General features: G+C 35.9%; 1 protein-coding gene across 8 annotated transcripts in view; it reads right to left on the reverse strand.

Annotated features, from left to right (window-relative positions):
- Positions 1-16,032, reverse strand: part of NCOA1 (nuclear receptor coactivator 1) — a 268,347-nt gene that overhangs the window by 196,945 nt on the left and 55,370 nt on the right. For 6 of the 8 annotated variants that reach the window (XM_059893498.1, XM_059893493.1, XM_059893496.1 and 3 more), the window contains exon 2: positions 4,608-4,734. The exons of 1 other annotated variant lie outside the window; for it this stretch is intronic. The gene's annotated coding sequence lies outside the window, so the exon portion shown is untranslated. Of the gene's footprint in view, positions 1-4,598; positions 4,735-16,032 lie in introns of all 8 variants that reach the window. One more of the 8 variants, XM_059893494.1, reaches the window with a different exon arrangement.

The raw sequence follows: 16,032 nt of genomic DNA on the forward strand, positions 1-16,032 counted from the left end.
CTGGAACCAGCTTTAGCCATAAGCTGCTTTCCATTTCAACTAGCTCCTTTCTTATTCTTTATTTCTACTAAACTAAAAATGCCTAATTCTTAATTATAAATCAGCTGTGTTATATTGAATACGTTCTGGATATTATGATTGAACATGGACCCAGAAATTACAGAAATATTTCCTTCTCAAGTCTACTTTCAGCATTCCATTCAATGTCCAAAAAAGAGCATATCCCACTCAAAACTGGATGTTAAATGCTTCAGTTTGAGAGACTGGAGCAACAAGATTCCTAATATATTCTCTGCCGGCATTTTGGCTCTGGAAAGTATTTCTTCATGTTCTATTTCAAAATTTAGATGTGGTTTTTAAACATGTACGATAAAAATTCACTGGTTTTTTTTTCTTTGATAACCCAATAAAATCATCAAGTGTGGGGAAATGGTCAAACTCTTAGATATGAATTATTTTGTATCATAATTCAGACTTTTATAAAATTCTTATACCTCATCCTTAACATTGAAACTCATGATACTGTGAATATGAAGTTATAAGTTCTGACTATTTGAAAAAGTAAATGTAAGTTTATGCCTCCTTGAAATCATAGAAATGGCATTATCAGTGGTAAAGAAACATTCTTCTTATTTTACTAAAAAACAAATTAACAAACATGTAAAGCCCTGTCACCCTACACAGCTAGCATACATCGCTGTGGAAAAGCAGGATCCTATATTTGCTGACCATTTCTTCCCAAAATCCTAAAAAGACACGGTGTTAGTGGCCAAAAACTGCTTACATCCACAATTTTTACTGTTTTTTTTCAACATTAAATCACAACCAGAAATCACATTATTAAATGCCAATTTTTCTCTCTGGAAAAAAGCAGGATATAAATTTATATCTTGGTGCAATTTCTTTTATTCACAGACCAAGTGCACCCTCTCCTACAGCTAAAGTTGTTGGGCTTTGATCAGAGGAACCAATGCAACTTTTCCAGACAACAATGGCTTAAAAAAACCAACCAATCACCACCACCAACAACAACAATAAAACAAAATATCAACAAAAAACTCTTCTGTTAGTGTGGATTTCTCAGTGATTAAACAGTAACACATCTCTATGAAGTGCTGGTATGTCCTCAGCACATCAGTGCTTTCATCCAACTGAAAAACAAAAAATTCTGCTAGCATGCACATGACAGTAACTGCTTTTCCAGATGGTATGCTTTTGATAAGGGATTTTTGCCAAAAGCTCATTTTACTTTCTCTCCAAGCATAATATTTGTCGTTAAGTTTGAAACTGGTTTGACAAGCTTCTCAGTAGTAGTGTGAGTTGACCTGTTTTTTGCTAGGAGAAGGATAACTGTGAATGATACTTCAGTAGTGTGGTCTTCTCTATCTTTAGCAACAATGTGCATTAATCTAACACTGAAAAGCATCATTTTATATAATTTTATACACTTTTTTCATTTTTCATCAAAAGTCTAAAAAGTAACTATTAAAGAAAAGGAAACTAAGACAAATATTAATTCAATTCCTCAGGGTAGCATGAAAGTAGAAGAGCCAAAGCTTGTGCTCTTTCCATCACACTACAGAGAAAATCATGGTGGCAAGGGAATACCTACCTATTCCCTCAATATACCTTGTTGAAATGTTTTCAAATGTTTTTGTGAGTCCAAACAAAATATTTTTTAAAGGTACTATTTTAATTTAATGTAAACTATAATCCAAGACATCACCTTACAAATGTTCTAGGGCCTTAACTCAGGTACTGATTTTGTTTTGTTTTAATCCCCCTTCCCAAAAAAACAAAATCCCACTATCTCAAAATCTTAAAATCCTCTCAAAAAGTTTTTAAGAAAATATTGTCAAAATGTATTATATAAAACTTCTGAGCACAAGGTTGTGAAATTTTGACTTCATTTTTGAAAGGGAAAATGACAAATATTAGTTTGCAAATGCGCGGGGCAATATAAGAAATTGATGAATTAGAAATCCCTAATTTAAGGATTTAAGAAACCTAATTTGGTTATATGGCACTTTCACAAGCAGAACCATAAATGGGTAACAACCACAACCAATTAGTCACCAAATTCAATTGATCAGAATTTCCTACTCTCTTTTTGTTGACATCTGAATATAGAACTTAACTATATTACTTAGAAAGGAATACTAAACTATGATTTTATGTGCTCATTTCACAATTGTTTTTTTTTCTTTTTAATTAATTTATTTATTTCTATTTTATTTTTGGCTGCATTGGGTCTTCGTTGCTGCACACGGGCTTTCTCTAGTTGCGGCGAGCGGGGGCTACTCTTTGTTGTGGTGCGTGGGCTTCTCATTGAGGTGGCTCCTCTTGTTGCGGAGCACGGGCTCTAGGCGCGTGGACTTCAGTAGTTGTGGCGCAAGGGCTTAGTTGCTCTGCGCCATGTGGGATCTTCCTGGACCAGGGCTCAAACCCATGTCCCCTGCATTGGCAGGCAGATTCTTAACCACTGCGCTACCAGGGAAGTCCTCATAATTGCTTTTAAATGGTTTTCAGATGAGAGTATTTAGCCTCCCTAGCCCCAGAGTAAACATTCTGAGTGAAAGATGTCTTCAACTTCATTCATAATGAAGTTACAGAATAATTTATATCCTTCCACATATTTAGACTTATTCTTTGCAAAGCCTGAACATTCAACTAATGTTGTTAAATGAAAGTAAGAAGCAAAGATATCTTTAAAAAATAAGGGAGGGACTTCCCTAGTGGTTTAGAATCCGTCTTGCACTGCAGGGGATGCTAGGGAACTAAGATCCCACATGCCACGGGGCAACTAAGCCTGTGTGCCACAACTAGAGAGCCCGTGTGCCGCAACTACAGAGCCCACGAGCTCTGGAGCCCGCACACCACAACTAAGAGCCTGCACGCTGCAACAAAAGATCCCATGTGCCGCAACTAAGACCCGACACAGCCAAAAAATAAAGTACATCCAAATTTTTTAAAAAGGGAAATGATTCTGGTAATAAGTCAAATTATATATTTAATCATCATTACCATTTGATTCAAAATGACACCAAAAAATTTTTGAAAAGTACAATATACCTGCTAGCTGCCAGAGAAGTTTTAAAACTTCTCATCAAAACAGCCTCTTTTTCATCTGCTATTTGATTTGAGGTAACTTTTCTTTGGCAAAAACTGCTCAATTATACCACGACCTTCTAGAAAATAATCCATTTATTTTAACTGAAGCAGTCTTAGGTTTTCCAATATAGATTCTTATATTTTAGAATTTACTGTTTTAGGTATTCTTCTTCCAAAACAGAATAAAATGAAATTTAAAATCCAAGTAATAAGTGATACATTTTTCTCAGATTTTCATCTTCTCTATAATCTAGCAAAATTAATTTACAAACCTCTATAATGTATACAGAGAACCAACCAACTCTGACTGTCCCTAAAAATAATTATCTTTCCATACTTTCTGCCTATTTGGAAAAATACAATTAACACGAAATTATTTTGTTTTTAAATAAACACCAAACTAACTGTACCCTCTTTGAAATTTATATGTATTTTAGAAAAATAGAGACCACTATGTTTTCTGTTGATACTATGTTTCCTTTGATTGTTTTCAATTGTCTTATGTAGTCTTTAAAGTGGACAGCTACCCAATGATTTGGAAGTATCATTTGACTCTTTAATTACATGCCTGGTTTTTCTGATCTAAGTGAAACTAACCCGTCAGATCGCCGAGGTCCTTTAGAAACAGTCTACCGGGAGTATAAGTGACATTTCTTGGTGAATAGAAAACTCTTAACAGTAAGTTTAGGAAAACAGGAAAGAGAGGTTTCCAAACTAAAGGACAATCACTAAGATCTCTTGTATCCTGTAAGCACACTTGGTTAGAGTGCTGAATTCAACTGCTCATCTCAGAGGGTCATGACATAAATAAAATAATTATTAAATTGACATTTATTTATTCCAGTTCTTCTATACTGAGTGTTAATCTGCACTCAGTGTTACTTCTTTTTTTAATGAACATTTTGATATATTTTCTTACATTTGTGTTTCTTCTTTTTTTTTAAATAAATTTATTTACTTTATTTAGTTTTGGCTGCTTTGGTTCTTCCTTGCTGTGCGCAGCTTTCTCTAGTTGCGGTGCGCAGGCTTCTCATTGCAGTGGCTTCTCTTGTTGCGGAGTATGGGCTCTAGGCGCGTGGGCTTCAGTAGTTGTGGCACGCGGGCTCATAGCCGTGGCTGGCGGGCTCTAAAGTGTAGGCTCAGTAGTTGTGGTGCACGGGCTTAGTTGCCCTGCGGCATGGGGGATCTTCCCGGACCAGGGCTCGAACCCATGTCCCCTGCACTGGCAGGAGGATTCTTAACCACTGCGCCACCAGGGAAGTCCGTTATATTTCTTATAATTGACATATTTTCCTAATTATAAGGATGACTTCCCTTTAAAATCTGAATCTCTTCTCTGATTTGGGGGAACGTGTGGGGGGGGGGTGGACTCTTCCCTAAAAGCTAACCATTCTAACATAAAAACTTTTAAACTTATGAAATCTATATAGATAGAAATCAGCATTATAAAATGACTGCCAAGGAGTCAAATTAAAGTAAAACTGTACCTCGAATACCTTAGAATAAGTAGAAGTTCTAAATGTCGGTGTCTTCATTTGGAAGCAAAAATTCTTACTGCCTGATCTTGCCTGATGGTCCTTGATTTTTATCATGAGAGTCGGTTCCAGTTACATTCCATTAGATCTAAAGTAGGAGAAAAGAGACATTTGTGCTACTGAAAACATTAGATTTTAGATACTGTGACACATCATTGTTTCCCTGTAAGCATACAAAGATTCTTATACAGATGCTTTCGTTGTTCAAGAAATTCTAATTCCCATTCTTGTCCCTACCACAGATTTTAAAAACTGAAATTAAAGAATAAAGGTTAAATAAATAAACAAATATAAAGTTGATAAGTGGTAATTAGTTACTAGCTTTAAAAAGGTTCAGATCCCCAAAGGAGGTATGCAGCAAATTGGGCTTTGCATTGGTAATTCAAGGAGGCAAGAGACCTAAGCTACTGACTCACTCATCAGAGTTGCTGAAGTCACCCCAGCAACAGTGGCCTCAGTACCCAGTTTCAGGTAAAATGGAACAGTAGGAGGAAACAGGATTTCCAGCAGAAGACACCTCTATGATAAAGAAGCACCCAATATGATGGCTATCATTCATTCCTGGGTCCTTGGCAATAGGACATGACAAATTGGACTTTCCTAAATTAACGGTAGTGCTGTATCTTCCCATTCTACCTCAAAGCTAACTCCAAACAGTGGGACTGTGCAGACATTAGAGAATGCTTAAGAAATGTGAGCCCTACTGGCTTTAGTTATTTAAAGCCTAACTGCTTTAGGTTTTACCACCCAGGGTTAAGCTTGCCACTAATATTCCCTTTAGATTACAATGACACAGTGGATCAGGCTCCAGAGACAATCATTACACCACAGGTCAATTCAGGAATCTTGCTAGTTACTTCTACCTGTGGCTCCCACCCCTGTCACCCTTGGGCTTTATTCAAACATAAACCATTGTGACTACCTTTTCTCCTGTTTTCATGCCCACAGTGTTCTCTTTGCTGTCTCAGTCACCGCATGCGTTTCCCAACTGCCGCCCTTCCTTCCAACCTTTTCCACAGGGACCTCTGGAAACCCTTTTTACATAGTAAAACTAAAGACCTCTACATCTTCAACCTTATCACTGAACACTACTTTCAACCACTGGGCTAAATCTGGCTCTTGAAAAGAACCCTCTAGAGTGAAGACTAAGGCCATAGGAATCAACCTTGTCCACAGTAACATTTCCAGATCCTAACTCACAAGCAGTCCCATTCCTTCCCTCAGGGTCATGCCATCTGGCTGTCCTACCCTCTTCTTGACTTTGTCATTCAATATTCCACTCTATCTTTTCTAACCGGGGTCCAGACTCAATCCCTTAGATGCACTCTACCTACATTCATCTTTCCAGCCCTGTGTTATCACCAGTCTCAAAATCTTGGTTGTCACCCAAGCTATCAGTCCAAGTACGTTACTTTCTCTCTTCCACTTCACCACTCTCAAATTCCTAATCCTGGGTCAATTCAATCACCTGCTAGAGAAAAAACACACAACCACGTGGACTGATCCTGCTATAATATTAAGGTCTTCAAATTTAGTTAGACACTGAATGCTATCTATGTCATTAATCAGATCCTTCTCCCATAATGCACACTGCCTTTGTTCCCAAATGTGCAACTCTCCCTCTTCCAGCCCCACCTGGGGTAGAATGGGAAAGGAGTTTTATGTTTTCCTTAACCACTTATATTGTGAAAATACTATTTCTTTCATCTACTTCTAACATTTTTTCAGTCTATCGCTGGCTTTCAATACAAAAGTTTTTCTTTTCACATGGCCAGATTTATCCATCAGTGCATTTTTCACTTTTTATTATTTCTTTGCTTAGAAATTTCTTCCCCTTCAATGATAACGGATAAATACTCTGATTTTCACTTTTCTGTGGGCTAAATTATTTGAATACTTCATTCCAAATGATGTATGGAAAGAGATTTAACTCTGAACTGACCTGTATTCCAAATTGCCAGCTTTCCTAACAACATTAAGTAATTAAGTAAACCACCCCTTGATTTATAAATTTCTTCTTATACATTTCATTTGTCTACAACAAGGTTGATTTCTGGGCTATAATCTATTTACATAATGTAATTATTGTTTCTTTATATGTTTTAATTTGTAATAAGAATATTCTTTGGTATTCTCATCTCCTGTTCTTCCTGCCAATAGTTAGATACATTTTATCAGTTTCCAAGGGTATGCCCAGTAGTTTCATGAGTAAGAAGTGGTTCCCCAGTCCACTCTCAGCGCTCTGTGTTTCTGTTATAGTTGCTGCCTACACACAATGCTCCTTTCTGCTTTGAGGGATCATCCACATTGGGTCTAGACCCAAAACCTTTCTAATCATGCTAGAAAACCAGCTTTTCTATATATTTATTCATCTAGAGCCAGATTCATAAAACCTTGATCTTTGCAATTCTCCATGCTTTGTATTTACCTTTTCATTTGTAAAATCTGATTTATGTAAAATAAAGGTATCTCACACACGATTTTTATTTCATAGGCCAACATATTTTATCAGCTCTAAAGTATTTTTCAAATCTTCCTGTTATCTTTTAAGATTCACATGTTTATTAACTTTAACTTTTCTTAATATATACTACATTCACATGAATCAAAAAAAATCAAAATGATGTAAAAAGGAACATAACATATTTGAGAAGTCTCATTTGTATATCACACATGCAGCTCCCGTTGTCCTTGCTTACTATAGGTTACCACTTTTATTAGTTTCTTGTATGTATATCCTTCTAGTGATTCTTTATGCAAATACACTTAACTGCAAATATAATCTTATATTCTTCCTGCCTTCTTACACAAAATATTCAGTTTTGCACCTTATTTTTTTCACTCATTATATCCTGCAGATTTTCCATGTTAGGATATGTTTTATCACTGTTTTCTAAAACTCCATGATATTTCATTGTGTGAATATATACTAGCTTATGTAACCAAGCCCATAGTTCTAAGAAATTAGATTCTACAAATTTAAGTCTTATTTCTGAAAATAATTTAGTTCAAGAGCAATAACTGTACACAGGAAACTATGTGGTATGACTTCACAAATTTTTATTATATTAATAAATGTAAGTTCTCTTGTATATTTCTTTATCTTTTATCTCAAGTTTACTTTATGATCCTACCTAAAATCTATCAACCATAATAGTCATAAACTTTGAAAGTAGAAGGACAGTTCTCAGGTTGAGAGGTCTCGAATTCTGAAAGCTGCTCAGCCTCAATGAAGGTTTCAATGGGTCTGCAAAAATGAAATACAGCTGTACAAGAAGCAAAGCAGTTGTACAATTCAAGAAATGTTCTATGCTACTTAGTGGGATCAGGAAAAGCTTCATGGAGGAAGTAGTCCCTTGGGTTCAATCCTAAATGACAAAGTGCTCAAGAGGCAAATGAAGGCAAGAGAAAACATTCAAGAGGGATCCGAATAAGCAGCAGTTTGAAATAGCAAACCCTGTCAAGAACTCTAAGTAGTTCCACTTTCAACTAGAATGCAGAAAGCCACAAAAGAATGTTTTCCCACCCTAGTGAGAAAAAGCCAGATCTATAAAATCAAAACGTCTCTTGAATCTAATAAAGAATTGAAGTCAGAAGGCAACCAAGTAATTTAATACCAAAGAGGGACAAACTCCTCCAGGGAGAAGCTGTACACACAAACTGTTTTACCTTTGGCAGGTCATCAGAAGAAGTGGCCTCCATACACGTATGTAAGAAAAAAAATCAGTTAAGATTTTAACAAATTCTTAAAGACCAAGTATGAACTATTATGTCAGTTAGGAGTGGTTGAGAACCCCAGACACAAGGAGAGTTTACACTCAATTGCAAGTTCTTCTACATGCCTCAACCAGATTCTCGCAAGAAAGATTAGAGGAAGGATAGGAAACCAGAGAAAGCCCTTCATCGCTGAAGCAAGTGTGTACAAGGTGATGAGTACAGGTCTGAAGCTCTGCCTGCTTCCCCAACCTGTCCCCAACACAGAGCAAAAGCCTAGAGCCACTGGGGGAAGGACAGAAAACCCTCTCACCCCAGGGTCCAGGCAAAAGTCCACTGCTTCAGAGGAGAACAGAAGCAAAATGCCTCTCCCAGACGGGGAGAAAACACTCTTAAGCTCCCAGACACAGGCAAAGACACATTGATGCTATGAGAAAGTAGAGGCAAAAAAAACCTCTGCCACTGTGGGGGAGGGGGAGAGGAAAAAGTCTTGGGCAAAGGATCCTGCACCAATACCAACAGAGATGTACTACTACAAGGGAGGGAAAGGATATTCCTGCCCAAGACCAACCACAAATGTATGACAGTGTTTGACCACCACAGGGAAGAGAAAGCAGGAAAGCTAAGAAAGTCCTACCACTGATACCCAGGAATGTAGGGCCTGACCAGGATTGAGTCTGGACCAGAACAAAACAGAACTCTGCCCTGTCCCACAAGCATAGCACTGGGTAATAAGCAACAATAATCTATCACTGGGAGAAAAACAATAACATGAAATCCCTCTGCAAACATATGTGCAAAGACTGTTGAAAGATGAGGGTGATACAGGATCACAGAAAAATCCTGTAGTACCACATGCCACACTCTAAACACAAGGCAACAGCAGCCAAATGGAGAAATGTGAAGCCTGTGGTACACTGAAGGTAATAATGGCCACAAAATCCAAACCCACCTCATTTCAAGATTAGATTGACTCAACCTCTGACAAAAACAGCCTGAGAGAAGAGGATCACTTCAGTCTCTCCTATTCTTCTGTACATGATGATGAGCATTAAATCACAAATTATGAAGCATCCACAAAAGCAAGAAGAAATAACCCTTTGTCAAGAGATAAAGTAATCAACAGAATCAGGACTGATTCATTAATTGAAATTATCAAACATTCTAAAATAACTATGTTAAATGATCTAGTAGAAAAGATGGATAACATGCATAAAAAGATGGAAATTTTCAGCAGTGACATGGAAACTTTAAAAAAGTAAAATAGAAAAGCTAGAAACAACAAAAGAAATTTTGTTTACATTAGAGAAGAAAAATTTCTTTGGCAGCCTCAACAGCAGCCTGGACACAGATTAGGAAAGAATCGGTGGACTTAAAGACAGGACAATAGAAATAATACAAAATGAAACCACAGTTTTAAAACACTGAAGGAAAAATAGAGTTCAGGGCATCCAAGAGCTGTGGAACTATATCAAAATGTATCACATCCATTTAATTGGAGCCCCAGGAGAAGAAAACAAAAATAATAAGATACAAGAAATACATGAAAAGATAATGGCCAAGAATTTTCCCAAATGAATCTAAGACAACAAACTAGAGAGCAAAAAATCCCAGAGAACTCCAATCATGATAAACACCAAAACACACACACACAAACAAACATACATGGGTATATCATAGTCAAACTGTAGAAAAACAAAGATAAAAATCTCTAAGACAGAGAAAAAAGAAAGACTACATACAAACAACAAAGATTAAAATTTTCCTTATCTTCAGAAAATTATACAAGCCAAAGACAATACTGAATATAATACCTTTCAGGTACTGAAAGAAAAAAGAGCTGAACATAGAATTCTATAACCAGCAAAAATATTTTTGAAAACTGAAGGAAGAAAGAAGGAATTTTTTGACAAATAAAATGAGAGAATTCACTGCCTGCAGACACCAGATATGTTAAAAGAAGTTCTTTAGGTAGCAGTGAAAATTCCTAGGTGAAAATTTGGATCTACAAAAAAGAAATGAAGAGCATTAGAAAGAGAAGGTAAAAATAAAAGACTATTTTTTTCATATTTTATTGATTTTAGACGGTTACACACGAACTAAAGCAAAAAATGATAATGTAGGGTTAATTACGTAGAAATAAAATTTATGACAACATAGTATAAAGATGGAAGGTAGACAGTTGAAGTATGCTGTATATAAGGTATTACATGACACATGAAGTAGTATAATATTATTTAAAGAAAAAATGTGATTTTAAAAAATGTGAAAAAAATATTATAAGTTAAAGATATATCTTTTAAACCGTAGAGTAGGGGTTCTCAACCAGGAGCAATCTTGCCCCCTCAGGGACATGTAGCAAAGTGTAGAAACTTTTTTGGTTGTCACAACTAGGGGTGGGGAATGGGTGCTACTGGCATCTGGTAGATAGAGACCAGGGATGCTAAAAATCCTGCAGTGCACACAGGTATCCCCTCCATGACCCAACAACAAAGAATTTCCAACCAAAAATACCAACGGTGCCAAGGTTAAGAAACCATGACCTAGAGCAACCACAAAAATATGTGTGTGTGTATAAATATACAGAATAAGCCAAGAGTTAGATAAAATGAAATTATGAAAAATGATTAATTCAATAGAAGGCAGAAAAAATAAACAAAAAAGATTCAAAAATAGAAAGCAACTAGCAAGATGGTAGGTTTAAATCCAAACTTTCAATGATTATATTAAATAGAAATTATCTAAACACCCAATTAAAAGATAGAGATTATCAGATCAAATTTTACAAACAAAATCCAATCGCATGCTATCCACGAGACACTTTATATACAAAGACATAGGTTAAAAGTAAAAGGAGGGAAAGGAAAGACAGCATGGCTGTATTAATATCTGAAAAAGCAGACCTCAGAATAAGGAATATCACCAGTGATAAAGAGGGACACTACTTAACGATAAAGGATCAATTCATGACAAAACTGTAAGGAGATTAGAGAAATCCACAATTACAGTTGTAGACATTAATACTCCTCTGTTATTAATCAACAGAACAAGAAAACAGAAAATCACTAAGCTATAGAAAACCTGAAAATACTATCAACTGACTTGACCTAATTGGATATTTATAGAACAGTTTACACAACAAGAACAGAAAATGCATTATTTTCAAGGGTACATGGAACATTCACCAAGAAAGACCATATTCTGGGCCATAAAACAAAGCTCAAAATATTTAAAAGAATTTAAATTAAATAATGCATTTTCTCTGACCAAAACAGAATTAAGTTAGAGTCAATAACTGAAAGATAGATTAAGAATTATCAAAGGTTGGAAATTAAACAACACAATTCTAAATAACCCAAAGATTAAAAAGAGAAATTAAAAAACACTTTTTTTTTTTTGTAATGTCTGAAACATTTATATTAACATATTTCCATACATATTTCCATACAAATACAAATATAAGATTTTTAGAAATTTCATGTAATGTCTGAAACATTTATATTAACATGTTTCCATACAAATAACCCAATGAAAGTTTAGTATTAGTTGTTTTGTTTGTTTTTTTATACTGCAGGTTCTTATTAGGCATCAGTTTTATACACATCAGTGTATACATGTCAATCCCAATCGCCCAATTCAGCACACCACCATCCCCACCCCACCGCAGTTTTCCCCCCTTGGTGTCCATATGTCCATTCTCTACATCTGTGTCTCAACTTCTGCCCTGCAAACTGGCTCATCTGTACCATTTTTCTAGGTTCCGCATACATGCATTAATATACGATATTTGTTTTTCTCTTTCTGACTTACTTCACTCTGTATGACAGTCTCTAGATCCATCCACGTCTCAACAAATGACTCAATTTCGTTCCTTTTTATGGCTGAGTAATATTCCATTGTATATATGTACCACATCTTCTTTATCCATTTGTCTGTTGATGGGCATTTAGGTTGCTTCCATGACCTGGCTATTGTAAATAGTGCTGCAATGAACATTCGGGTGTATGTGTCTTTTTGAATTACGGTTTTCTCTGGGTATATGCCCAGTAGTGGGATTGCTGGGTCATATGGTAATTCTATTTTTAGTTTTTTAAGGAACCTCCATATTGTTCTCCATAGTGGCTGTATCAATTTACATTCCCACCAACAGTGCAAGAGGGTTCCCTTTTCACCACACCCTCTCCAGCATTTGTTGTTTGTAGATTTTCTGATGATGCCCATTCTAACAGGAGTGAGGTGATACCTCATTGTAGTTTTGATTTGCATTTCTCTAATAATTAGTGATGTTGAGCATCTTTTCATGTGCTTCGTGGCCGTCTGTATGTCTTCTTTGGAGAAATGTCTATTTAGGTCTTCTGCCCATTTTTGGATTGGGGTGTTTGTTTCTTTGATATTGAGCTGAATGAGCTGTTTATATATTTTGGAGATTAATCCTTTGTCCGTTGATTCATTTGCAAATATTTTCTCCCATTCTGAGGGTTGTCTTTTCGTCTTGTTTATGGTTTCCTTTGCTGTGCAAAAGCTTTGAAGTTTCATTAGGTCCCACTTGTTTATTTTTGTTTTTATTTCCATTACTCTAGGAGGTGGATCAAAAAAGATCTTGCTGTGATTTATGTCAAAGAGTGTTCTTCCTATGTTTTCCTCTAAGAGTTTTATAGTGTCCAGTCTTATATTTAGGTCTCTAATCCATTTTGAGTTTATTTTTGTGTATGGTGTTAGGGAGTATTCTAATTTCATTCTTTTACATGTAGCTGTCCAGTTTTCCCAGCACCACTTATTGAAGAGACTGTCTTTTCTCCATTGTATATCTTTGCCTCCTTTGTCATAGATTAGTTGACCATAGGTGCGTGGGTTAATCTCTGGGCTTTCTATCTTGTTCCATTGATCTATGTTTCTGTTTTTGTGCCAGTACCATATTGTCTTGATTACTGTAGCTTTGTAGTATAGTCTGAAGTCAGGGAGTCTGATTCCTCCAGCTCCATTTTTTTGCCTCAAGACTGCTTTGCCTATTCGGGGTCTTTTGTGTCTCCATACAAATTTTAAGATGATTTGTTCTAGCTCAGTAAAAAATGCCATTGGTAATTTGATAGGGATTGCATTGAATCTGTAGATTGCTTTGGGTAGTATACTCATTTTCACAATGTTGATTCTTCCAATCCAAGAACATGGTATATCTCTCCATCTGTTGGTATCATCTTTAATTTCTTTCATCAGTGTCTTATAGTTTTCTGCATACAGGTCTTTTGTCTCCCTAGGTAGGTTTATTCCTAGGTATTTTATTCTTTTTGTTGCAATGGTAAATGGGAGTGTTTCCATAATTTCTCTTTCAGATTTTTCATCATTAGTGTATAGGAATGCAAGAGATTTCTGTGCATTAATTTTGTATCCTGCAACTTTACCATATTCATTAATTAGCTCTAGCAGTTTTCTGGTGGCAGTTTTAGGATTCTCTATGTATAGTATCATGTCATCCGCAAACAGTGACAGTTTTACTTCTTCTTTTCCAATTTGTATTCCTTTTATTTCTTTTTCTTCTCTGATTGCCGTGGCTAGGACTTCCAAAACTATGTTGAATAATAGTGGTGAGAGTGGACATCCTTGTCTCGTTCCTGATCTTAGAGGAAATGCTTTCAGTTTTTCACCATTGAGAATGATGTTTGCTGTGGGTTTGTCATATATGGCCTTTATTATGTTGAGGTAGGTTCCCTCTATGCCCACTTTCTGGAGAGTTTTTATCAGAAATGGGTGTTGAATTTTGTCAAAAGCTTTTTCTGCATCTATTGAGATGATCACATGGTTTTTATTCTTCAATTTGTTAATATGGTTCATAACATTGATTGATTTGCGTATATTGAAGAATCCTTGCATCCCTGGGATAAATCCCAGTTGATCGTGGTGTATGATCCTTTTAATGTGTTGTTGGATTCTGTTTGCTAGTATTTTGTTGAGGATTTTTGCATCTATATTCATCAGTGATATTGGTCTGTAATTTTCTTTTTTTGTAGTGTCTTTGTCTGGTTTTGGTATCAGGGTGATGGTGGCCTCATAGAATGAGTTTGGGAGTGTTCCTTCCTCTGCAATTTTTTGGAAGAGTTTGAGAAGGATGGGTGTTAGCTCTTCTCTAAATGTTTGATAGAATTCACCTGTGAAGCCATCTGGTCCTGGACTTTTGTTTGTTGGAAGATTTTTAATCACAGTTTCAATTTCATTACTTGTGATTGGTCTGTTCATATTTTCTATTTCTTCCTGGTTCAGTCTTGGAAGGTTATACCTTTCTAAGAATTTGTCCATTTCTTCCAGGTTGTCCATTTTATTGGCATAAAGTTGCTTGTAGTAGTCTCTTAGGATGCTTTGTATTTCTGCAGTGTCTGTTGTAACTTCTCCTTTTTCATTTCTGATTTTATTGATTTGAGTCCTCTCCCTCTTTTTCTTGATGAGTCTGGCTAATGGTTTATCAATTTTGTTTATCTTCTCAAAGAACCAACTTTTAGTTTTATTGATCTTTGCTATTGTTTTCTTTGTTTCTATTTCATTTATTTCTGCTCTGATCTTTATGATTTCTTTCCTTCTGCTAACTTTGGGTTTTGTTTGTTCTTCTTTCTCTAGTTTCTTTAAGTGTAAGGTTAGATTGTTTACTTGAGCTTTTTCTTGTTTCTTTAGGTAGGCTTGTATAGCTATAAACTTCCCTCTAAGAACTGCTTTTGCTGCATCCCATAGGTTTTGGGTCGTCGTGTTTTCATTGTCATTTGTCTCTAGGTATTTTTTGATTTCCTCTTTGATTTCTTCAGTGATCTCTTGGTTATTTAGTAACGTATTGTTTAGCCTCCATGTGTTTGTCCTTTTTACGTTTTTTTCCCTGTAATTCATTTCTAATCTCATAGCGTTGTGGTCAGAAAAGATGCTTGATAGGATTTCAATTTTCTTAAATTTACTGAGGCTTGATTTGTGACCCAAGATGTGATCTATCTTGGAGAATGTTCCGTGCGCACTTGAGAAGAACGTGTAATCTGCTGTTTTTGGATGGAATGTCCGATATATATCAATTAAATCTATCTGGTCTATTGTGTCATTTAAAGCTTCTGTTTCCTTATTTATTTTCATTTTGGATGATCTGTCCATTGGTGTAAGTGAGGTGTTAAAGTCCCCCACTATTATTGTGTTACTGTCGATTTCCTCTTTTATAGCTGTTAGCAGTTGCCTTATGTATTGAGGTGCTCCTATGTTGGGTGCATATATATTTATAATTGTTGTATCTTCTTCTTGGATTGATCCCTGGATCATTATGTAGTGTCCTTCCTTGTCTCTTGTAACATTCTTTAATTTAAAGTCTATTTTATCTGATATGAGTATAGCTACTCCAGCTTTCTTTTGATTTCCATTTGCATGGAATATCTTTTTCCATCCCATCACTTTCAGTCTGTATGTGTCCCTAGGTCTAAAGTGGGTCTCTTGTAGACAGCATATATATGGGTCTTGTTTTTGTATCCATTCAGCCAGTCTATGTCTTTTGGTTGGGGCATTTAATCCATTCACGTTTAAGGTAATTATCAATATGTATGTTCCTATGACCATTTTCTTAATTGTTTTGTGTTTGTTTTTGTAGGTCCTTTTCTTCTCTTGTGTTTCCCACTTAGAGAAGTTCCTTTAGCATTTGTTGTAGAGCTGGTTTGGT

Source organism: Balaenoptera ricei, chromosome 13 (genome assembly GCF_028023285.1).
Source record: "Balaenoptera ricei isolate mBalRic1 chromosome 13, mBalRic1.hap2, whole genome shotgun sequence".
NCBI classification, from domain to species: Eukaryota; Metazoa; Chordata; class Mammalia; order Artiodactyla; family Balaenopteridae; genus Balaenoptera; species Balaenoptera ricei.